This window comes from Mustela lutreola, chromosome 13 (genome assembly GCF_030435805.1).
Source record: "Mustela lutreola isolate mMusLut2 chromosome 13, mMusLut2.pri, whole genome shotgun sequence".
Taxonomy (NCBI): Eukaryota; Metazoa; Chordata; class Mammalia; order Carnivora; family Mustelidae; genus Mustela; species Mustela lutreola.
In genome coordinates this window covers 9,221,916-9,246,117 of record NC_081302.1, presented here as the reverse complement: position 1 = coordinate 9,246,117, position 24,202 = coordinate 9,221,916, and the positions used below count along the sequence as shown (strand labels likewise).

The following is a 24,202-nucleotide window of genomic DNA, read 5'->3' as shown; positions in this document are numbered from 1 at the left end:
AAAAAATATAGCAAAAATGGAATTCGATCCCAGGTCCTTAGTCACTAGCAGTCGTTCCCCACTCTTCAGATCACATTTTCCTGGTAGAAATCGACAAGTAGACATATCATAGCCATCAAATAAAAACAAATATGCAATGAAGAAAAGCAAATGAGGACAACACGAAGGATGGTTCTGTTCTCAAGCAGAAAGGGCAAGAACATTCCTGGCAGATAACTAGAGAAACTGGAGTCCTACAACAAGGATGTCAGACATTTTCTTGATGACTTGGCATCTTTCTCACTCCCTATTGCCTTAACTCACTGCACGCCCCCTACACACACACACAGACACACACAGAGAAGCACGGTATAGGTAATTTAGGTATTAGCTGAGCTCGTTAACTACATAATCATCTGACATACACGTTGTAAAGTGAATCGGTTTCTTACTCAGCTTGGTTTGAAGGCCATGCTGATATACTTTGTAGACAAGACTTTAGGTACCGAGGCCTCTCTCCTGAACATTGTGAACTCTTTCAAGTTCTTGTTTGAAGAGTTAATTGAAACTCATTTTTGACACAATTATTGGTAGCCTACCCAATAAACTACCATTCTTACCTTGAACAAAATATATGTAAGCTGCTATCAAAGACGTAAAAGGTAGAGCACCATGAGTCTACAGAAGGAAGAGTCGCGTCTTAAGCATAGAAAGCATAGAAAGAACATCACATTTGGATAATGATTTTTCTGATCAAATTTGTTGCAGACAGACAGAAGACAGAATTAGATCAGTAGTGAGTTTACAGAGTAGCATTAACGATGAGAAAGGAATTGAATCCACAAATGTCACTTTGGAGAGAGGAAGCAGGATGTATATGTCCTCTCTTAATAGATTAATTAGGATAAACTAAACAGCATGTTCAGAAAGTTTATAGGATTGGCAAATAATGTTTTGGTAAGGTCATTATAAGCCATTCAGTGGCTATTATGATGGTAATTTACAGCCGTGACAATTGTCTAGACAAGGAAATTAAGACAGTACTGGTTCCAATTTTAATTTGAAACAAAGCCTACCATATCATATTAAGTGTCCTGGTCTTGTGGCCTCTAGCCACTGGCTGCAAATGTTAAACTCATTTGCTGTTTTTCCCAGAACAGCTAACAGGACTGGGCAGAGGCAGGAGAAAGAAATAAGTCAATTGTAAAGATATTTGGATTCAAGAAAAAAGACTCAGGGAAGAAGAAAGATCCTTCCTGCACAGCAATGTTATCTAACCAGCAGGGTTCTCAGACTGCCTGATAGTGAAGAACATCCCATGAACAGCCTCCCATAAGAAGGGTAGGTATGTCTCTTTGAAAAGAGGCCACAGCTGAGCACAAGACTCCGTTTCTTCTGCCGTTATGACTTAAACTTGAAGCAAGGTGGAGGGTAGTGATCTTAATGAATAAGAGAGAAAATAGAAGGGGAAGACCCATTACTGTGAGCCGGACCTGGGAGGACAGTTCCTCAAGACCACAGTTAGGGGTAAAGGATTGTTAGACCTGCTCTTCATTTGCATTTGATAGCAAGTGAACCACATGTAGTCTTCTTACTGAAGTTTTACTATACTCTCTAAGACAATTACTTCTTAACATTTCTCTGTTGGTCCTGCTACAGTAGATATCAGGTCACTGTTAGAGGTGGAATGTTTTGGAATCCCCCTTAGGGTATGCTGTCAAGCTCTACCCATAGCCTCACCCCTTCGGCAGGGGCTACCCTGGAGGGTGTCCTGGCTTGGAGAGAGCAATGTGAGGTTTAGATAGGATTGTGTCTTCTCCTAAGACCTTGGCCAAGTCACTCTATTCTGCTTGCCTTCAGTTTCTTTATCTGTAAAAGGAGGAAGGTAAACTTATACCTTCAAAATTCCATGGTTTTAGATGCCCCTTCCATATGAAATCAATTCTTCAATTCCTTTAAAATCAATAAAATATAAATATATAATTAGAGATACTTACATATTTATCTATAAACATATTATATATAATAAAATATGTTTATACATAATAAAACAAATAATGTCAATCTATATGTAAGTATTTTACATACAGAGCATAGCACACACAGATTTACTATATACACAAGATATATTCTCATAGGGGTTTTTTCAGTCTCTAAACAGCACATACAAAATACTTTTAGGTCAGTACAAGATTATTTTCATTTTCTCAGAATCAAAAGGTGGAAAAACCTCCTGCGACACGGTAGCCCGCTCCTTACTCAGGCTGGTATTTGGCCATGGGAAACCTTTGACTGAGTAGGAACAAACATCTGAATATGCTGTCTCCGCAAAAATGGCCTCAGACATGGCAATGAGATAAACCATGTTTTCTCCCACTTGTCCACTTTAGCCCTCTCTCTCTTTTTGGGGCACCAACCTGCTTCCCCAGCCTTCCTGGCCACCTACAGGGCCTGACCCAGATCTGCCATCTTCTGATTCTCCATCACACTCTCTCTTCTAGAAGGTTCTTCCTCTACCTCACCCATTGAAAGGTGACCCCAACAGCAGCAAACCACAATGTTTCCATTAGACACAACAGAAGCCAAGTCATAGTGCTAGAACAAGAATCAAAGGAATAAACAATGTTCTGAGGCTGAGGTTCTGTCATCCCAACTGGAAGAGGAAGTGTGGCTACAATGGTTGGTAAGGTATCTTCCAACTGAATAATTCTAGGACGAATCAGTCCACACCAATGCAAAATATAACACGTATAAAATTTAATTATAGCCTTCTAGGGACTATTACCCAGCCAGTGTTAATAATTCAAAGACTGAATATTTCAGGCACGTGGGCTTTTCTGCTTCCACCGACATTATATTCTCTTGGCAGCTGCCTATTTCTCAAACTGCCTTTAGGAAGCCATAGGAGCCTGAACTGAAATATGCAACCAGGCTATTCATGCAGAAATTGAACAGAGCCTACTTCTGAGTGGGGGAATGGGGGTGTGGCAATTTTACTTCCTCCTTCTGAAGACCAGAGAAGATTTCTGCTCCACCTGGCGAATTCTATATCCTTTTGGACTTCTTAAATATTGCTCCTGGAATTGACTGTCATTTATATATTGAGAGGAAAAATCTGCCAAAATGATTTGATTATTCAAATGCTTTAAAGAATCATTAAAATACTGACCCTGTGGGATGAAAGGAGCCTCCCCACGCTTACTTGATACCTTCCTCCTGCAGTCTTTGACACATTTGCTAGACAGCCTCACCCTTTCAACGGGAACTAGATGTTTGAACTGCCCGAATAAATGGAAAACACTTACTCTTCACTCTTTGCCAAACTCCAAATCTAAAATTGCCTCAGTGAAATTACCCTCTCATGTCTAAATGTGATAAGAGTGACCAAGGTCTTAAAATATACAAGGAACTGACTCAAGAACAGAAACACTATTATTTCATTTACCACCTATCTCTTGAGATTTGTAAAGCCGTGTAAGTAGCTGTCTGTCTTATAACTTTTTCATCCATTCAAATCAAATCTCATCCACAGAGAAGGCAGGTACTGGTTTCTTATTAGTTAGAATAGTCTAGTACCTTCATTTATTAGAGTGCCGTTCCTTCAAAAAATTAAAACACTCATACAGTATGTCATTGTTTAAAATCTTAACTCCCGAAATTGTATCTTTAACAGTAGTTGTAAATATATATCTAAGAGTTAATGATCATTTTCTAAATGCTACGTCTGGGTTAAGATTAGCTTTGTCCGTATTACTTCATTTATCTTCAAAACAACCTGATGAAGCAAGAACTAATATGACATGGTGAAGATGAAAAATGGGTTCAGGTCACAAAGCTGGTTAGTTAGTTAGTTAGAATCCTGATCCTTGACAATAGACTACCTGATGGATTACCAGTCCTTCAAAAGTGTCCTTATTATCCAGCCTAATTTTTTTCCACATGTCCCCATTGGCATTTCATGACTGGAGGACCCAGAAGTCCTGTAAGTCATCTCTCCGATTCCATGCTGTAACCTATTCCACAGTCTCCCCTGATCCTCCTACAGTGTTGACTTCATTCTACACCTATTACCCTCACTCATGTAAACCAGTCCTTTGGAAAAAACCCAAATTCACACACACTTGGCATTCAGACCTCATGTGCCAAAACAACAGGTCTTACTATTTTCAGGTAAAAATACTGAGTATTTTCTTCTTTACCAAAATCACATTCCAAGATTCAGTGCATATTCCTTTCCCTGTTTGAGATCCCCTTCCTTCTGCACTGGCCAAGGTTCTCAAGCCCTACTTCCTCCAAGAAGCTTTCCACATAATTTAGCAGTTAAATTACACTTTGGGGACTCATTTTTATACTAGCCCAGGAAAATAATCTCTGCTTCAGTAGAAAGACCACAGGGCTTAGAATCCAGAGACCTATGCTGAAATCCTAGTTTTTGTAATTTATGTATTACCTTGTAGCCTCAGGGTTTGCATTTATAATGTAGAGTCATTAGTCTCTATGTCACAGGATTGCTATGAGGATTAAAATAAAATTATGAATACACACATATGTATGGGTGTGCCATATATATATGACATACACATGAATATATATGTATGTATATATGCTTTTGTACACACACAATAGTTTTGAAAGCTATAAAATGCTCTAAAGAGGTAAAGAAGCATTGCTATATGGTTTTTTTTCTTTTCAGTGTAACAGTATTCATTGTTTCTGTACCACACCCAGAGCTCCATGCAATCCGTGCCCTCTCTAGTACCCACCACCTGGTTCCCCCAACCCTCAGATTGTTTTTCAGAGTCCATAGTCTCTCATGGTTCACCTCCCCTTCCAATTTCCCTCAACTCCCTTCTCCTTTCCATCTCCCCGTGTCCTCCATGTTATTTTTTATGTTCCACAAATAAGTGAAACCATAAAATAATTGACTTTCTCTGCTTGACTTATTTCACTCAGCATAATCTCCTCCAGTCCTGTCCATGTAGATACAAAAGTTGGATATTCATCCTTTCTGATGGAGCCATACTACTCCATAGTGTATATGGACCACATCTTCCTTATCCATTCGTCTGTTGAAGGGTATCTTGGTTCTTTCCACAGTTTGGAGACTGTGGCCATGCCTGCTATAAACATTGGGGTACAGATGGCCCTTCTTTTCACTACATCTGTATCTTTGGGGTAATTACCCAGTAGTGCATTGCTGTATGTTAAGGGGTATGTAGAGACAGAGATAAAGAGATCGATCTTAGATTCCTAAGGGTAGCAACCTTTTTTGTTGCTATCGGTTTCAGGTTCTAGCGTAAGGTTATATAAAGAATACTCAGCAAATACTTGAATAAGAATTTTTCTAAAACCCTAGGGAGAAATCACTATTCCCATATTACACATTAGAAGTATGTAAAGGCTAAAGAAGCACATCAGTGACCAGTCAACCATTAGTCCATGGCAAATGTGGATCTAATTCTCACATGAGGTGTTTTGTTTTTTTTTTTTTTTTTCCCAACCAGGCTCTTCTGTCAGCTTTTCCTTGATGAATCGGACTTCATTTTTAATAATGACATTCAGCGAATGTACTTGCTGTTTGTGGATAGCACCAAGTGGGTGGAGTGTCAACTACATTTGGAGGGTGTCACTGCAATTCAAAACAATCCTGACAACTTGAAGATGTGGGCTCATATAAACAACAGCGTTGAGAAGACCATGCATTAAAAAAAATAATAATTAATGTTTTCTTTGAGTCTCCTCAAAAATGTTTAAAATGTGACCACTGAAATTTCAGATCCAGTGGACAATCTCCATGTTAGTAAATACTACTTAGGAACATTTGATTTCCCTGTCTATTTTTAAATCCTCTAACTTGAAAAACACAGAGAATATGGAGATGTTTGGAAGGGAATAAAAGCCAAACCTAATGGATTAGTAAACTACGTCATCGAACATCACAGTTCACAGGAAAGAAAGAGTGTCTAATTGTACAGAAAAATAAAATCAGCTACCATCTTTTCCATATCCTTCCAGAAGCCTTTCTATATATAATTACATGATCTTTTAAGTATTTTTCAGATGTTATTTATTTATTTATTTGAGAGACAGAGCGAGCATGGGCAGTGAAGAGGTAGAAGAAGAGGGAGTAGCAGGCTCCCTGCTCCCCTACTGGGGGCTCAATCATGGGGTTCCATACCAGGACCCTGAGATCATGACCTGAGCCAAAGGCAGACTGCTTAACTGCCTGAACCACCCCAAGCACCTCTAATTCCATTATTTTAAGTCCTCAATTGTATCACTGAACAACCTTTCCAGGACAGACAATGAAATCTCTTTTGAACACATGTAACTGATGTTTAGCAAGAGCTTAGAGGATGCTACATGGATGGTCCGGAGGTTGAATAATGAGTGACCACGCATGATTCATTAGACAAAGTGGGAAAGAGAGTGGTGAAAAAACACTTAAAAAAAAATTAAGCTGGCATGGTTGTGATCTAGAAGCTGAAGAGAATACCGGGGGACAAGGATCCAAAGAGAGGTGAGGATTGGAAACAAGTAGCACTTTCCTATTTCCGTCACTGGGGGAAGACAGTAACAGCTGTCCCTCCTCTGAGACAGTGAACTTGGAGAGGTGATCATGGTCCCTGTTATACGCAGTTAGTCCAAAGAGCCCATGAGTAGGCAGATATTGACCAGCGGGGCCATGTGGATGCTGGTAAGACTTGCTCTTATTCACCTATGGGGAAAGGAATCTTGTTAGCAATAAGCAATTTATGATATTTCATATGGGTTCTGGGAATGTGATGTGTGAGGGTGACAGCCAGGGGGCAGAAGGAGGAATTTTAGAAGTTCTAGAATGAACACTAGCCTGTTGTTAATATTACATAGAAAACATTCTTTCTATGCCGTACTATATTCAACTGCATTGGGGGAAAAAATCCTTTATAGCTGTTTCCCATAATTAAAGTTTATTACCCTGGCAGTTTGGCTCTTGCTGACTTTACAATCACTCTATCAAGGGAAAACCCATCTTGGAAAAGGTCTGACCCCAGTGTTTTAAGAGTTACTGTTTTTCACTTGTAATATCAGTGACATCCTTAAACAAAAGATAATCTGTCAAAATCTCCATTTCTGAATTCATGGCACTACCCTGACACTGGCACCAAAAGGACTCAGAGTCAGAATAGTGCAACGCTGGTATTTTTTTCAGGTGCGGCCCCAAATTATCTGAGAGGTGCAGAATGAAGAAAAGAGCCAATGGGCCTCTTTGTCAGAGCTTTGGAAGGCAGTACTCACCCAAACGTTACTGCAGGCATCCCTGAATGCCTTCAATCTCAGTATAGCTAATTAATAACCTGATAAGGATTTCCTTAAGTGTATCCAAAGCTGAGATAGAGCAGGTACAGGAGGCCCTATTCCAGCGTGCTTATTACAAAGAGGTGTCACCAGAATAATCCTAAGCACCAAGCAAATTCTGCTTCAATCTGATATGGTAATGCACATGCATTTTCCTTTGCTTTAATAGCAATATATTTGCCTTCTCAATTCTGTTTTGTGTACGTGAGTACTGTAAAAAATCAGTTTGCATTTCCCAAGAATGTATCAACAACTAATACAGTGAAGCAGCTCCCAAAAGGTCTGGGTTATGACAAAAAAAAAAAAAATCTTTTACATATATATTTATAAATCCTAAATTGGATGATGTATATGCAATTTTTTGGTATAATTTTCATAAGAAATAATAAAATCCTGAATAACTCTGGGAAGATATCAAAGCAAATACAGAGTTGCCTCTGGAGAAAGACACTGGATGACTTTTGTCACATACTTGAGTTTCAATTTATTAGCGTACATCTATTACCTCTGAAAATATATAATTCATTGATCTGCATAAAGAATGAAACCAAAGAGAGAACATTAATGAAATTAACTTATATTTATTATACTTCTCAAATCTCAAGTGCTTATATTTAAAAAAATACAATTCTCCTGAAATAATTCATTTTAAACATTTTTCCACTTTGCTTCATGAAATAATTTTTTTCTTAGGGAATTAGGTTGCAATTCCTTATTTTTTTTCCCTTCCAATTAACACAAGTTTTTATACCAATTTGTGAATATAATCTAACTTAATGTGACCATCTGCCCCTCCCCCACTAAATTTTATACAATTGGAAACAACTGCTAATTAATGCTTGTTACCTACTGTGCACTTTTCACTTCATTAGAAAGCTTAAATAGGTATCTTCTGTCAGAACAACCAGCTTAAACTGTGTACAGTGGAAAAGATCATAGAGTCAGGTACTGTAGAAGGGTGAGCCTTGCAGAACATGGGTTTTGAGTGTGTCTCCAGTCAAAACTTTTCAATTAGAACAGGGCAAATTGAGTCAATGGTAACAGTAGCAAAAGTGTGGCTGGACTCAGCTTTCAAATTTATCAGGTTCTAAAGGACTGAAGTCAAGTAGGGAGGGAGGTACCTTTGTGCTTAGCTGTTGTACTACATGTGGCTGTTCCCAAACAGCTTTTGCTTAGCTATTTCCTTCCATTTTCTCAGGAGATAGGCACCCTTCCCACACACCATCCCAGGGTCCCATATCTTGGTTAAGATTTGGACTGGATGAACTGAACAACCTCACCCCCCACCTCCAGCACAACCACCACCTCCTGGGCGCTGCCTCACTTTAGTGGTCAGGAAAACATAGGAACATATGAATCAGGATAGAACAAGTTGGACACGGCACCATCCATTTGGTTGGTGCAGCTTCAATTATTTTTTATTCATCTGGGGGAGAGGTGTCTTTATGATAAAACTGAGGGCAGGAAAGGGACAAATATATTTTTAACATGACAAAGGCACCGGTTGTATCACAAGGTGTACAATTAAAGTCATGTTAACATGAGGCAATAAGATAGATAATATAGGCATGTCCTACAGAAAACAAATAAAGGTCTAAGTATACAGAAAGTTGGTTTTTGCATTTCATGGGTAAACTTATGCAAATCAGATTAGGAGTATTCACTTTCTCTGCACACACTCACTCTGGCCCCATTGTGAAGGCGGGAACAGAAAAACTTTCTTCCCTTCTGCTTATGGAGCCAGCAGAAATCCAGAGAAAGTCTTTGTCTTTGGCTGGTGACATTGGTCTACATGTCTGTGTGTGCATGCAAGTGCACATGTGCTAACTTGAACTTTTAAACCTCTGAACATTGGTTGTCCCATCTATAAAATGGGTATTTTCTCTAATAGTGACCTTACAGAACTGATGGAATGACTAAATGAGAAGCTGAGTGTAAAATGCTTGGCAGGAAACATAAAAACTCTTACTATTATCACAGCTAATGAAAAGTACCTAGGGGTATCACACATAAATATCATACATTATTTACATATAATATATTGTGCTGTGATGGGTACAAAGTATCATATATGGTCCCTGATCTCAATTTGCCTTTAAAGTGTAGAGAGGGAGGAATTTATAAGACACAGCAAGAAACTGATAAGAGGGCTTTATTTTCCAGAGAGAAAGAATCTCCCTACATGGATGGTACTGGATTGGAAACTTATCTTCAGAAAGAAAGATAATGTTACCATCTCTTCCCCAAGTTAAGTTGAGAGGCATAAGGAGACCTTCAGAAACAATCCACCTAAAGTCCTCCCATGGCTCAGTGAGTCTATTATAAAACCAAAGAACATATCCCAAATGGGAAGTAGAAAATGGGTACACAGCAAGCTGAGACTAGCACACTCATGCTGGAGACAGTGAGTGTTACCCCCACTAGACTATCTTGCTGGAGCTCCATGGATCACTCCCTCAAACTTGCTTCTCCCTACAAGTAGCTGAAGAACTTACCTGTGGCTACTACAAGGGTTACAGCATAAACTCGTCTAGGTGTTAGAATTTAAATAGGGCGTCTAACTAATTCACACCAGTCAAAATTCAAGATATGTAGACACACACAAAAACACACACGTGACTATATGGCGTTTATTTTTTCCAAGAGGATGTTGCTAGACCAAGAGAATTCATATTTTCTGTCAGCTCAGACAGTGTGGAAAAAATATTCAGGCCATTGTCTCATCTTTCACTGCACCACTAATTACCTCAATGTTAATAATTCATGAAAGCTGTATATGACAAAATGTTCAGAAACATATCTCCAATACTTTGGATTCACATTTTCCTAATTCAGTTAATGTGAAGACTTCTAAGATGCCCGCTTATACCTCTTAAGTCTCTAAACTCGAGAAAATTGTCAGAAGATGATCATCAAAGAAAGCAAGCAACCTGACCTCTTTCCAGACTACTATGATTATCCAAAAAATAGGGGGGAGGCAGGCTTTAAATTATTTTAGTAACCTTCTCCAAAATAAATAGAGATTCAAAATAACTGGAAAACATTTGGGCTGGAATTAAAATAACAAGGGCAGGGACGCCTGGGTGGCTCAGTTGGTTAAGCAGCTGCCTTCGGCTCAGGTCATGATCCCAACATCCTGGGATCGAGTCCCACATCGGGCGCCTTGCTCTGCAGGGAGCCTGCTTCTCCCTCTGACTCTGCCTGCCACTCTGTCTGCCTGTGCTTGCTCGCTCTCTCTCTGACAAATAAATAAATAAAATCTTTAAAATAAATAAATAAAAATTTAAAAAAAATAACAAGGGCAATATTTGGCAATATTCTTCCTTAAGAAACAAAAGAGTGTCCGGTTTTATAAAGACTTAGATAGTACTCATAGACCTAGAAAAAAATATCTTTGGTGCGATTGTGCCTTTGCCTTTTGGAGAAGAAAAATATCTTTTTCTGTTGTTGCCACAAAGGACTCTCAGTTCACTGAAACTTTAATTTCTAAGATAAGTTCCAAGCTGAGTATATCATTTGAACAACATAAAAGCAATCCTTCCTCACGCAGCTGGTCAACACAGGGCCACTGAGAAGCAGTGCTGGTGGATAGTCAACAGGAGAAAGACAAGTATCACTGCACTTCAATCCTTTCTCCTCGTTCACCATCCAACACGCCGTCAGAAACCAAGGCTGGCAAGCACTCTGAGATCCTGGAACTGGTAGGACACGAATCAAGGATCATTCACTTAAAAATAAAATGCCTGGATGTGCAAAAGTGTCTTTATTTTTTGCGTGCTATTTTCTTGTCAGGACATGACGTCATTCTCCAATAAAAAGTCATTTAAGCTTTTAAAAATATACATATTAGCAGATCACACACTCCTATCAGTTTGGCTTGTGAATATCATAAATATCATGAACACAACAGATGGAAATGGCATAAACAGCAAAATTCTGCATTATTCATGAACTGTAGTGAGCTTTTCCCTAGGCTCCATGCTACTGAGGAGTAAGTGTATGTGTGTTTATGTTCCCTGTTCGAAATGGAGTCTTAAACAACAACATAGCTTTTATTCGGGCTTTTTACATTTGAAGTTTGTTAAATTAAATTAAGTCTGAGCAGAAAGCACACTCCAGTTTATCCTACTTCTCACATCAGAATGAAAACATGCGATCCAAGACATAGCCAAAATAATTTTGGACATTAGGAAAACATCAAGGACAGTATTTATTAAGGGCGGGTCATATTTTCAGCATCCGCCCTCCTGTTGAATAGAGATATTTCAGACCATGAACACTGCAAAAAAGATACTACCAGAAATAACCACAATAAATGACATAAGCTCACTGTATCTTTTCCACCCGAAATAAAGTGATTTTTTTACTTCCTTCTGCAAAGTCACACCCTTGAAGTGCAAGTTCATGAGTGTATGTTCTGCAGTGGGTTTCCTGAGAACAGACTCGGAGATAGAGAGGCCAGGGGAGCTGGAGCAACGCTCCCAGAAGTACACCTGCCAGGATAGGAGAAACGCAGGATCGGGCAGAACAAAAAACAAGCCCTGCATATGGTAACTGCGGAAGCCTCAGGTCCCTTCTCAAGAGGGTCTGGAGCTGGGATGGGCCTGCAGATGGGCCCCAAGTGAAGCATGGCTTGGTACCTCTGCACCAGCTGGACACAGGCAGCTGCTCTGCAGGCTTGACTTTGGGCCAGCCAGTTCCTGGTGGCGGACTACAATTCCCACTGAGGCGTACGGCCATGAGCCCTCAGTGGCCCATGTGGACAGCCCCTGAGGTGGGTGCTTCTGACCAGAAGAAGCTATCTAAAACGAATGGTATAGTATCACCTACAAAGGGGATTTTCCCTTATAATAAGCACTACATCAGACTTCAAGTGATAGCAATCTTGATTCAAACTTTTATTGTTTTTGAAGATTTTATCTATTTATTTATTCATCTATTTGAAAGAAAGAGAGAGAGAGAGCACAAGCAAGCAGAAGGAGAGGGAGAAGCAGGCTCCCCACTGAGCAGGAGCCTGACGTGGGGCTCCCTCCCAGGACCCTGGGATCATGAACTGAGCTGAAGGCAGTACCTTCAGTGACTGAGCCACCCTGACGCCCCTTGATTCAACCTTTTAAAACCTAAGATACTTTTTAAGGATGCCTGATCAATGAACAAGAGTCTACTAATCAAGAGACAATAAAAAAATTTTTTAAATAAATAAAAGGAAGAGAGGAAGGATAAAAACATCTTTTCGTATCAACTCATTTATGTGAACAAGTGTTCTCAGCACTTTAAAGTATAAAAATGAGAATTGACACAGGACTTTTTCTCATTCTAGCAATAAGTAAGTTTTAACCTAGACACACGAACTGACTGAGATTTTTTAAAGCCCCATCCATTTCATTAAGATGCTCGTTTTAATATAACTTGAGCTTTTATGTTTACTAATTATCAAATCTATAAATTATGTTGTTTTGATCAGTAATTCTAATGAGAACTCAATTTAGAAAAATGTGTTTTTAAAAGTGATATAACACTGTTATTACAGAAAGTTACAAAAGCCTGAAGAATAGGAGCATTTCAAGCATTTATGTGGTACTTTTGGTTCTGCAAGGGAAGTTAAATGGAAATAGGAGTTTGTGGAAGAAAAAAGTAATGGAAAATTACTATATGTCAAAGCAGGGTTTGTTTATAAATTTTTTAAATGGAAAATGGTGATTAATGAATCACTAGCTTCCAGATATGATCATTACTCTAAAAGGAGTACTGTTGTACTTCAATGTTAAAATGAAAATATTTAAAATATATTTAAAAATTATACACTTTACAACTATGATATAAAATTTAGGCTTCATTAGAAAATGTGCAAGGAACAGACAGATTCTCAAAACTTCTGAGGTGAGCAGCATGAGGAAGCAAAAGAATTTAAAGAGTATGTCCCAACTTTTGGCTACTCATAATTATTTCCCCACAGGCCTGAAACTATTGCTTATGTAGCACCTCAGAACTACTCAATAGAAAGATGTTTAACTAAGTGTCCAGGAAGCATTTTAAGAATCCAACTCAGCACAGTAAAGGAGTGAAATCCGATCCCATCAAAAACAATCTAGGAGGGGCGCCTGGGTGGCTCAGCGGGTTAAAGCCTCTGCCTTCAGCCCAGGTCATGAGCCCAGGGTCCTGGGATCGAGCCCCGCATCGGGCTCTCTGCTCAGTGCAGAGCCTGCTTCTCTCTCTCTCTCTCTGCCTGCCTCTCTGCCTCCTTGTGTCCTCTATCAAATAAATAAATAAAATCTTAAAAAAAAAAAAACAATCTAGGAGAGATTGTCACTGAAAAATAAAGGCTTTCCAAGGGAGACAAAAATCCAAATGGTCTAAATTAAGAAAGCCAAATGCTGCATTGTATTGAGTTCAAACACTCATCCTCAGCTTCTCAACCATGTCGTAAGCCCCTTTTGGGGTTTTTATTGCCACCAGTCAACTCTTCGTTTAGAAGGTGAAGAAGGTCTTGGGGACATGGTGGAGCCCCCGAGAGATGCTGCTGTGAGGAAATGCAGCTTCCCACCACAGCTAACTACTTTTCATTATTTCTTTTTACTGTCCTTCCTCCCTGCATTTTCTCCTTTTCCTTCTTACTCTAGCTCCTCCTTCCCCCTTCCTCTTCCTTCTCTTACGCTCTCTCAAGATCCCTATCTCATTAAAAAAGAAATGATTACGATTATAGTGCAAAATCAGCTACATAAAAATCACTCATTCTTTTGCCAACATGAGAGGCAGATTGGCCAAAGTAAGTTTACAGCAAGAAAGAATAGATCAACAACACACCTTGATAAGTCTCTTAGACCCTTACCCATGCATATCCCTCAAAAAATTAATTACATATAAACAGTATGTGTGTGATTTACCCCCAGCCTTATCTATTAAAACATCTTAAAAATGCCTTGTCGATTGCATAGCTGTGTGTTCCCCTCATTCTGATCAGAATTTCTATGTCAAAATGACACCTTTGAATTATTTTCCAAGATTGTTTTGCTGCCTGCTATTTTAGCTTGAAACCAATCAGATTTGTAATTCAATTACTTCCAAATTTTTTGAAATCGGGATTACGGAAAAACTGACAATGTTGGTAGATTTTCCCTGCTTAGTACCTCTTTTGCCACTTGGAGTCTGCAAGCTCATGTTGCACTCACTGTGTGCCAGGCTCCTGCTAGACCCCCAGGATACACAGCTTTCAAATCTTTAAAATTTAATTTTGTTTAGTAATTTTTCAGTGAAATTTGTTTTCTCTTTTAAATGCTAATACCACAAGAGCTTTAAGATCCGCAATGTGACACGGGACTCCTCTTATCCCAGAACAATTTACCAAACGGAGCCAAGAAGCTGGAAGAGAAGCATCTCAGGTGGTCACCAGCTGAGGCTACGTTTCAGACTGGTTTTCATAAAAAGGTTTTTGATTTTTTAGACTTACTTTTGTTATTAATGCTTCTTAGTTCAATTTGGCATGCATGTAAATTTGCCCTATTTTTCCTATTTCAATCCTAAATTTCTGTTTCATCAAGTCAAACACTTGGATTTTGCTTAGATTTCCTTTCCGCAGTTCTCAGATGTTTTCTGAGTGAGCATTTAGGGCCCCTTATTTTACAGATTTTCTCTTATTAGAGGACATCAGGGGTGAACAGATGGCCCTGACTCCAATTCCCTAACTGGCTCCATAATGCGCCTTCCCAAAGATCAGCCTTTGTGCATTTTATTCCACGCCAGTTCCCACTGACTTTCTTCTCCACAGTTCCAGGCCTCCTCCAAAGCTGTTGTTGTTGTTTATTTAATATCATGTGCTTTTCTTAAACCGTTAATGGAGGTCAATCTGTTTCCCAAGCCAGAGGCCGAGGGAAGGAGTCTCTGGCCCACACAGATTCCCTGCACACAGTCAAGTCTAAAATGCAATAGCCCTGAAATTTACCGAAAGAAGCTGGAAGCATCCCTGAGCCTGGATCCCCTCCACCCCCGACAGAGCTGGGCAGTGCCGCACCCCCTCAGAGGTGAGGTTGCTGAGTTATTTTGGCATGTGCCTTTCTCACAGTTTTCAGAATATTCATTGAATGAAGAAAACGGCAAATTATGATTCTAACATCATTATAGGATGAAGAAGAATGAATTACAAGACAGACCATTAGGAGAAAAAAAAAAAACTATCTTCTGCCTCAAAATAAACAGGTATCCTGAAAAATCACAGCACATGTTAGTGTAGATGAAGCAAGACGGGCTTGTGTCAATACCATGGTGCAAAGCTCTCAAAAAACTGTGCCCAGGTAAAAGTCTTAAATGTAAGCAGGGAGAAACCCAAATAAAGTCTGAACCTCCACTCCCCCTGTCCCCACGGTGTAAAACACTCTTAGCTTTCCATGAAAGTGACAGAAAAGTAAACTGAATACTCGCAGCTGTCAGATTTGGTTTTTTTTTTTAACATATTATTTCAACTGCCACTTTCAAAATTGTTCAACACCTTGAAGGAAATAGTGACAAAGATGGGGATTTCTTAGAAAAGCTCTCTGAAGAAACCTGCTAAGCAGGAGGCTCGTGCCTGCAGCCAGCATTCACCCAGCCTGCTTTGCAATTTTAGGATCAGTATACATTAAATGAAGTGAACCACCTGGGGAATTCAGCCATTTCCTTTTTTTACGAACAGTATAAATATTAACAGAGTTTATTTCATTTCCATTCAAGAGTACTACATGTTAATACAGAAATCACGCCAGGGGAAATATGCATGGAAGTGTTTAGAAACTTGTGCTTAGAAAATAACATCAGTCCTTCCAGAATGTTCCTTTCACTTAAAGCACTGTACATTGCCCGGCTACTGGCAGGGCTGGGAATAGGATCAAAAGAGCATTTACATGGTAAGTCCAAGAAATGTCGTGGAGTATATATGTCAAGTTTGTTTTCAGGGGGTCTGTGAATAAATTCATCAAGTGACTTTAAAGTGAAGAATCTGTTGGAGTAACTGCCAATAAGTCAGGGACCAAAGGAGAAAGCCCTTGGGAGGCCCTGAAATATTATTTATGTTCAATAATTATTGTTGTCATTGTTAATGAAAAGAGCAATAAATCAGGACAACATTAATGAGTAAAAACAGACTCAGCAATTTAAACAGAATCATTCTCATTTGCCTTCCCAAACAAGCAACCTTAACAGCATTTGTTTCTGCCTGCCAGACAGTCAAGCCAACTCAAAGAACACTCCTGTCTCTGAATAAATTTGCAGGTAAGTGAGCTTCTTTAGACTGTACTCATGAAGAACAGCCAATAGTCTTCCCATCTCCTTGAGCTGGAAGGCATTTCAGCTATGGAGCCAATAGGCATTGTTCAGGATGTCCCAGCCTCGGGAAGAACAGAAACCTTTCACCTGAGACAACCTGCCGATGAGAATTCATATCATTACCCAGAGTCAGGTCCTATAGACAAGATGCCCCTCTCTTCAAATGACTCATAAACTGGGGAGAAAAAAGCACTGAGTCCATAATGGTACAATTGTGTTTAGCCTTGACCTCACCTTTGCCTTCGTCGTCTTGAACTGCACTGAATAATCTAAATTTTGACTAGTTGCACTTGGCAAGATTAACGAGTTTGCCTCCTTGGAAAGACCCTTTCACTTTCTCCACCCGCTCATTAATTCCCTTCCTTTGCCATCAGTTATTTACAATCTAATGATGACGTAATGTCATTAGAAAAGCTTGTGTTTATTCTGAAATCATGGCTGAGAGTCTTTTCATTGTCTATTTTTCATTCTTAATTGGAGGATCTGATCTATCATTTAAGATTCAGAAGCTTAATGGGGCGCCTGGGTGGCTCAGTAGGTTAAAGCCTCTGCCTCTGGATCAGGTCATGATCCCAGCGTCCTGGGGTCAAGTCCCACAGGGCTCTCTGCTCAGCAGGGAACCTGCTTCCTCCTCCTCTCTCTCTCTGCCTGCCTCTCTGCCTGCTTGTGATCTCTGTCAAATAAATAAATAAATAAAATCTTTATTAAAAAAAAAAAAAAAGATTCCGAAGCTTAAAAAATTAGCTTTTCTTTCCAATGGATAAGTCATTGGGTAACCCCAAGATGGGTCCACAATCTTCCATAAAATTATGAAAACAAAGTGATCATCACATAGAAAACCTGACAAAACACCATTATGTTCATTAAGCTCATTCTCCACACTCTGAAGTTCGAGCCTTCAGCACTCCCTGGTGGAGTCAGGTGACCATCTTGAATGATCTCCTCCCACTAAGCTGTTACTAAGTTCATTATTTATAATGCATTGTTTCTAGATCAGGAGTTCTCAGCTGGGAATGTGTTTGTTCCTTTTCCCCCAGGGAACATTTGGCTACTGCTGAAGACACCTTTGATGGTCACAACTGGGGGAATGCTAGTGGCATGTAGCGAGTAGAGGTGAGGGCTGTTGTTCAACAGCCTACAATGCACAGGACAGCCCCCAAAGAATTCTCCAACGCAAAATGTCAGTAGTGTCAAGGTTAAGAAAGCCCCTTCCAGATATTATCTCCTGCCTTCCTTGTTCATATTTGTTGTAAAAAGGCTATTTTATTCATCAGCCTGAAGAGTTCCCATAAATCCTGAAAGAATGACTCACTTATAAATAAAGGAGTGGGAAAGAGATACACTCTGTGGTGGGAACTGAATGTCACCACCCACATTCTGTGAAGGAGAGGCATATCACTATTTACTCTTCTAGGAAAATTAAGTTAAAATTTCACAATTTGCTTCTTTTTGGTTCATATGCAAATTATAATGTACTAAAAATGGGAGACACTGACAGGTTAATTGCTCCCACTCCTCTGGTCCAGCTGCACAGAACTGATGCTGAGAAATCATGGAGCAGGAAAAGGGCATCGGAGAGGGTCAGCGTGCTCCCTGTGGTGGGTGCATCATTGGCACCTTGAGTGTTGAGTTAGAATGACTGATAATAGAACACATGTACTTAACCTTCACTGATTTGATTCCAGTTCTTTAAAATAGTCTTTTAAGAAGCTGGTACTGCTTTTACTCCTTCATTTTTTCTCTGTAATTCTTAAAGATAAAATATAAATCCAACATATGTTTCAAGCATATTGGCTCAGAACTCCAAAAAAAGGTAAAAAGAACTCTCCCAGACAGCCAGGGCTCTCAAATAAAAATCATCTCCAGTCCCCATGCCTGCCTTGAGCCTTTCTAGTTACACGATATTTGGCCTTGATATCAAGATTAAACCACCACACTTTTATCTTAGCCCTTAGGCCCTTCTTCATGGCAAACAACATATTTATCATCAATGCTACCATGCATGGTTAGGCTATTTACATAATTCTGATAAGAACATTTTTGTGTCTTTGAGATGATGAACTTTTCGAAAGCAAACAGTTTTTGAATCATATAAAACTCTGCTCTTTCAAGCACAAGGTTATATGTGTAAAATTCGACCCATATTGGTTGACCATTTTTATTTCTGAGAGGAAAGGCAACAGGGATGCTGTGTACATTACTTTAGCCACCAGCCTCTTCTTCTAAAAGCGCTGTTTTTATTCATGACTTAGTCTGAGTTGATACTGTAACATGCAAGTTCTTGGTGTAGTTGGAAAAAGAAGGAAAAGTGAGAGATAGAGATGTGGGTTCCAGATAGATACAGACCTGTGAACGGAAGGCACAAGAGAAGATGAGCCGAGCAGAAGAATATTTACAGAAAGGAGCCAAGACACGAAACAGTGCATAAAGTTAAGGGGTAGGAAGAAGAGAGAAACCATAAAACCTACACAAGTTGGTAGGAGAGGAAAGAGGTATTTGAAAGGCTTGGAGATAAACAGTATTCTCAGGTGCCATGTCAGTCTCTCAATACAAATCCCAAATCTATGATGTGCCTCGTTCTAGGCTCTCAGCATAGCTTGGAGGGAAAGCAGTGTGAAGCTGAAGAAAATGATAACCATGAAACCAGACAGAACAGACACCAATGGTTGCACAACTTGTTAGCTCCATAAATTCAAACAAGTCACTCAAATCTCCCCAAACCCCATTTTCGCACCTTTAAAATGGGGGCAATTGTGATTACGTAACAGGGTTGAGGTGACATGTGTAAATAATTGGGTGCATTAGCAATGTTCTGTGCAGTGCTTTATCGTCCCAACACAGTACTCTAAGTACCTAATGCAAAACATATTAGTGACAGCGAAGGAAAAATTGACTATAACTGTTCTTAATCTGATGACAATTTAAAAGTTCATGAGCTAACCACTAACTCCCAGAGGGGAAACCATTTTCTGAAGACTTTAAAGCACTAAAATTATATATAGAAGTGTCATATATATATATATCTGGAAAACTGTTTTCTTCTTATTTTCTCCCAGGGAAGAAAAACAAGGCTCTCTTAAAACCATCATAACAAGACATGTCTGTTTTAAAGAAAACAGAAGTCCTTTACAGAAATTTTCCAAGCTCAATGTCAGTGTTATATCCATTGTGCTAAGAATGCCTCAAGTGATTACTAGGCAAAAAATTATGTGTATATATTAAGAAACCATGTGTTTAAAATGAGATGAGAAGACATTTCAATGCTCAGGAAATAATATTTCATTCTACCCATGAGTATCAAATAAAAGCTTACTCTGTGTGTTGACATAAGAATTTAAGTTCCCAGAGTAATAATAAACATGAAACTCGAGGAAAGAAAATATTGACTTACAAAAATAAAGGTAATTCATAAATAAATCAAAGTCACTCCCCCTACATAGACAAAGCAACATGCAACCAGTCCCAGAGGATTCAAGGCCTTATGAGTTAGGACAACCTTATGAGTTAGGACAACCCTGGATGAGGTGCCACAATTAGCAGCCTGTGGTTGGTGGGGAGAGAGAGCCACACTCCACACTCACTAGTGGAAGGAGTTAAAGCCTAAAGATAAGGTTCAGGACCAGCTTGACCCAATCATGGTTAGGAAGAGCAGGTCAGTATTGCAGGGTTAAAAATGTTGTTTAAAAATGATCCCTTAAAATGGCTTAGCAAATCCTCCTCAGGAGCAAAATTCTGATCCTTTATCTCGAGAGCCCATTCTAACAACCGTGTGTTCCATTTTCTTAGTAGCACAGTCTGCTTTCTGGCTTTATCAACTCCAGTTTTATCCAATCCTGCAAATGCAGTATCAATTTCTAGAGGAAAGCAATGCCCCTTAAAGTAAGATCTCTCATCATCAGCTAGAGCTCTACTTAATAAAAAAAAATCATGGGGCACAAAGCAGGATTTCATTCCATCTGATTTTCTCAACAAATATGACTGAGAGCTAGAGCTCTGACCACATCAGAATGACCCATGACCAAGGGATAGGGGCCACATCCACACCTGACTTGCAGTGCGTGAAAGAGCACATCCAGGCATGTGAAATTGGAATTGGAAGTTAGAGAGGAATTTTGGTTTGGAAGTTGTAACTGGAATATGTAGAATTCCTAGTTGAGTTTCAAAGAGCTAGAATCTTCTGGTTTGTGCAAAGAAACTAAAGGAAAGAAAATATTATATATTGAGAGAAAAATCAAATCACACAGAGCTTGCATTTATTCTGTGGCACAAAAGAATCAAGTTAAGCTGGAGTGTTAACTTCTTTTCTTCTCTCTCCCACCCATAGTACCCAGTACCTCCTTTCCTCCCGTCCCAAATTACCATCTTGTGTGTTTTCATTCACACCATTATACTTGCTCATAAAATAATATATTGGCATATGAGCATGTAGAAATATAAATACGTGGAATGCTTTTTCTCTTTATTTTACAACCTGATATTATAAATTGATCCGTTCAATCAAGAGCACATCCGTGAATAGCTCATGATTTCATCACTGCCTAACATCCCAGTTGCTCTTCTTTTTTGAATTCTCTCTTCCTTCAAAGGAACTGTACTATTTAAATAAAAGACCATTCTGTTCTATTGTCTTTTGTTGAGTGTTGCTTTATAGACTGTCCATACCCAGCACTTCAAAAGTCTTCCCATTGCCTAGAGTCATGGAGACATATGTCTCCTTCATAGTGACTCCTGGCACTGCTCCCTCCATGCAGCCAACAGCCCAAAGAGAGAAAAGAGAATTCTTATTTTAGGCCTAGATTCTGATCACGCTCTCCTAGGCTTCTACTGGCGTCTACCATCAAGTGAGACTGTTTCATGTCAAGTCTTATTAAAATAGGTTGTAGAGCTGAACCTTCTGAACTTGTGGAGGTTGATTGAGAACTTGGATGCATGATGTTCTCAATCATGAAAGAAAAGGCAAATGCTTCTGGTAAGAATTTATAATATTTACTTTTTAATTTCTTCCTGGAACTGGAAGATTGGATTACCATTTTGGCAGATGCTCCCCAGCTGTTGAAACTGATATTAAAATATCCCCAATTTATATATCTCAAGTCCCAATTCACAAATCACAGCTCTGGATTCCATAAAATAGCTCCAGCACCATGATTAAAATTCACAGCCAAGAATGGCAATTAAAAAGCAAAAGATTTCCTTTTTGCTAAACCTGAGACATGTTCAGAGCATCTCAAGAAATATTTGTCAGACCTAATCCCAGGACATTACTTGTATTTTATAGCTTGGCTATAGCTTAAATTATTTTTTTTCACAAGAGTATTACTATAAATAATAATCATACAAAAACTACGAATGCATAACTTCTGGCAAGTGACCTTACAATCCTGTGTTTTCATTTTCCTTTCCGTAAAATCTAAAGTTGGATGAGAATCAAATTTCTAAAATATCTTCATAATCTGTCTTTTTGATCTAAACTTCCAAAGTCATATAACCCAGCACAGCATAGAGAAAGATATCTTTACCTGCAGAGTAATTGTAATAATTCTCTTAAGAAAAATGTGTGGTTACGTTTGCCATTTAAGAAGATAAATAAAGTGTATTCAATTCAGAATCCAGATAGATTCCAAAGAAAAATCTCTAAATAAACCCCACTTTCTGCCATCAGCAGGATAACTCTAGATCTGCACATAAAATCCAACATTGGATATTTTATGTAGTCCACGCTAAAAAACAGACACAGAAATATAAGGAAGAGAGAGTTATGTCTTTGGAAATTTCAAAACATTAAGTGTATTTTTACTCATGGTATTTGCCAAAACACAGTTCAGGTAGCTAGACACGGTTCATACATTGCTATATCCCTCCTGTTTCGGCTCCCCAGCCTAATGCATAAAAGTATAACATTTGATCATATTCTTGTTCTAAAACACAGCGGAATTTTTCAAGGTAAAAAGCGCATTTTGTAGGTTGTCGTAACTTGGCACTAAGAGGCACGTAGCCCAGTGTTTGCAGCCACCATTTACTAATGTGCTTTCTTCACTGAGAACACAGCCTGCACAGAGCCCACAGCACGAGGGTATACACACCAACACCATGCCACTGTTTATGCATGGAGTGAGAGGGAGCTCTGGGCCGAAACTTGGTTGCTGGTCTCCCAACTTAGCTTTTTGTTAGCTGTATAATCTTGGACAAATCACTTAATCTCTCTGACATTCCTACCCCTTCTGTAAAATCAGGAACTGCACAGGCATATGGGTATCGAGGAACGGCAGTGAAAGGGAAGGCAGTTAAAGAACACTCTGTATATGGGTTACAGCAGCATTAACATTCACCTAGGAAGAGAGCACGCTTACCTCAGATTCTGTGAATTTTCCCATGAGCCCTTAGTCTTGAATGTCCAACTAACTCTAGACAATCCAGCAATGCAAATAATTAAGGAACAGATTTTTACAAATGCATCCATATCACTTTTTATTAACATATAAAGTATTATTGGTTTCAAAGGTACAGGCTTGTGATTCATCAGTCTTATATAATACCCAATGCTCATTACATCATATACCATCCTTAATGTCCATCACCCAATTACCCCATCCCGGTACCCTCCTCCCCTCCAGCCACCCTCAGCTTGTTTCCTATTATTAAAATCTCTTATGGTTTGTTTCCCTCTCTGATTTCATCCTGTTTTATTTTTTCCTCTCTTCCCCTATGATCCTGTTTTGTTTCTTAAATTCCACATCCACATTCATATGATTTTAAGAAAAACTGCATCATAAAGATCATTATTACCAGAAAAGAGCAAAGTTTAGAGTTAAAATGATTTTTTTCAGGTAGAAATTTTATAAAAGAAATCAAAAATCACAGTCACTTAATGATACCAATAACAAAGGAGGAATGTTAAACTTTTTACAATGTAGTTCTTAAAAGTAAAAGAACAAGTTTGTTGAGAGACTAAGTCTAACTCATTGTCTACAACTGCTTTGAGCCCTGATCCCAAAGGAACAAGCTAGAGCCCTGTCCTCAAGAAGCTGAGCATCTAAACAGGAAGGGCATAAATCTGTCCATGAGTCAAAAGAAGACTACATCACAGAAACTGATGCATGACCGTTTCAACCTTTCAGTATCCGTCCTTCAGTGCCAGGTTGATGGGGATGATTTCTCAACAAGAAAATGTATTTTAAATTAAAATGTGACCCCCACATTCTTTTAATTAACATATAATTTGTAAGGAGGTGGGATGAAAGTCCTAATGGAACTTCAAGTGCAAATGTAGAATGATGGGGTAATAAAGAATTGTTAAATTCTTCAACTATTATTCATCTCATATCATCATATCATTATTGAATTTTTCCAACTAGAGCACAAGATTCCTAAAGGTAGCATGTTTGTTCTTTGTTCTCTGTACCCCTGCTCCTACCTAGAATGTATTTGGCATCTAATAAATAACTGTTGACTGTCTATACTAACTGCTTAATTGTGGAGGCACTAGGGATTTTTATCACTGATTCAGAGATGATTAGGAGGCAGAAATGGCTTGTCTTTATCTTTAGCAATAATGCTTTATGAAGCTCAACCACAAACAGGAAAATTATAG

General features: G+C 39.0%; 1 protein-coding gene across 1 annotated transcript in view; it reads right to left on the bottom strand.

The window, feature by feature from the left end:
- Nucleotides 1-24,202, bottom strand: part of FGF14 (fibroblast growth factor 14) — a 609,423-nt gene that overhangs the window by 412,721 nt on the left and 172,500 nt on the right. The gene's annotated exons all lie outside the window — the stretch shown is intronic.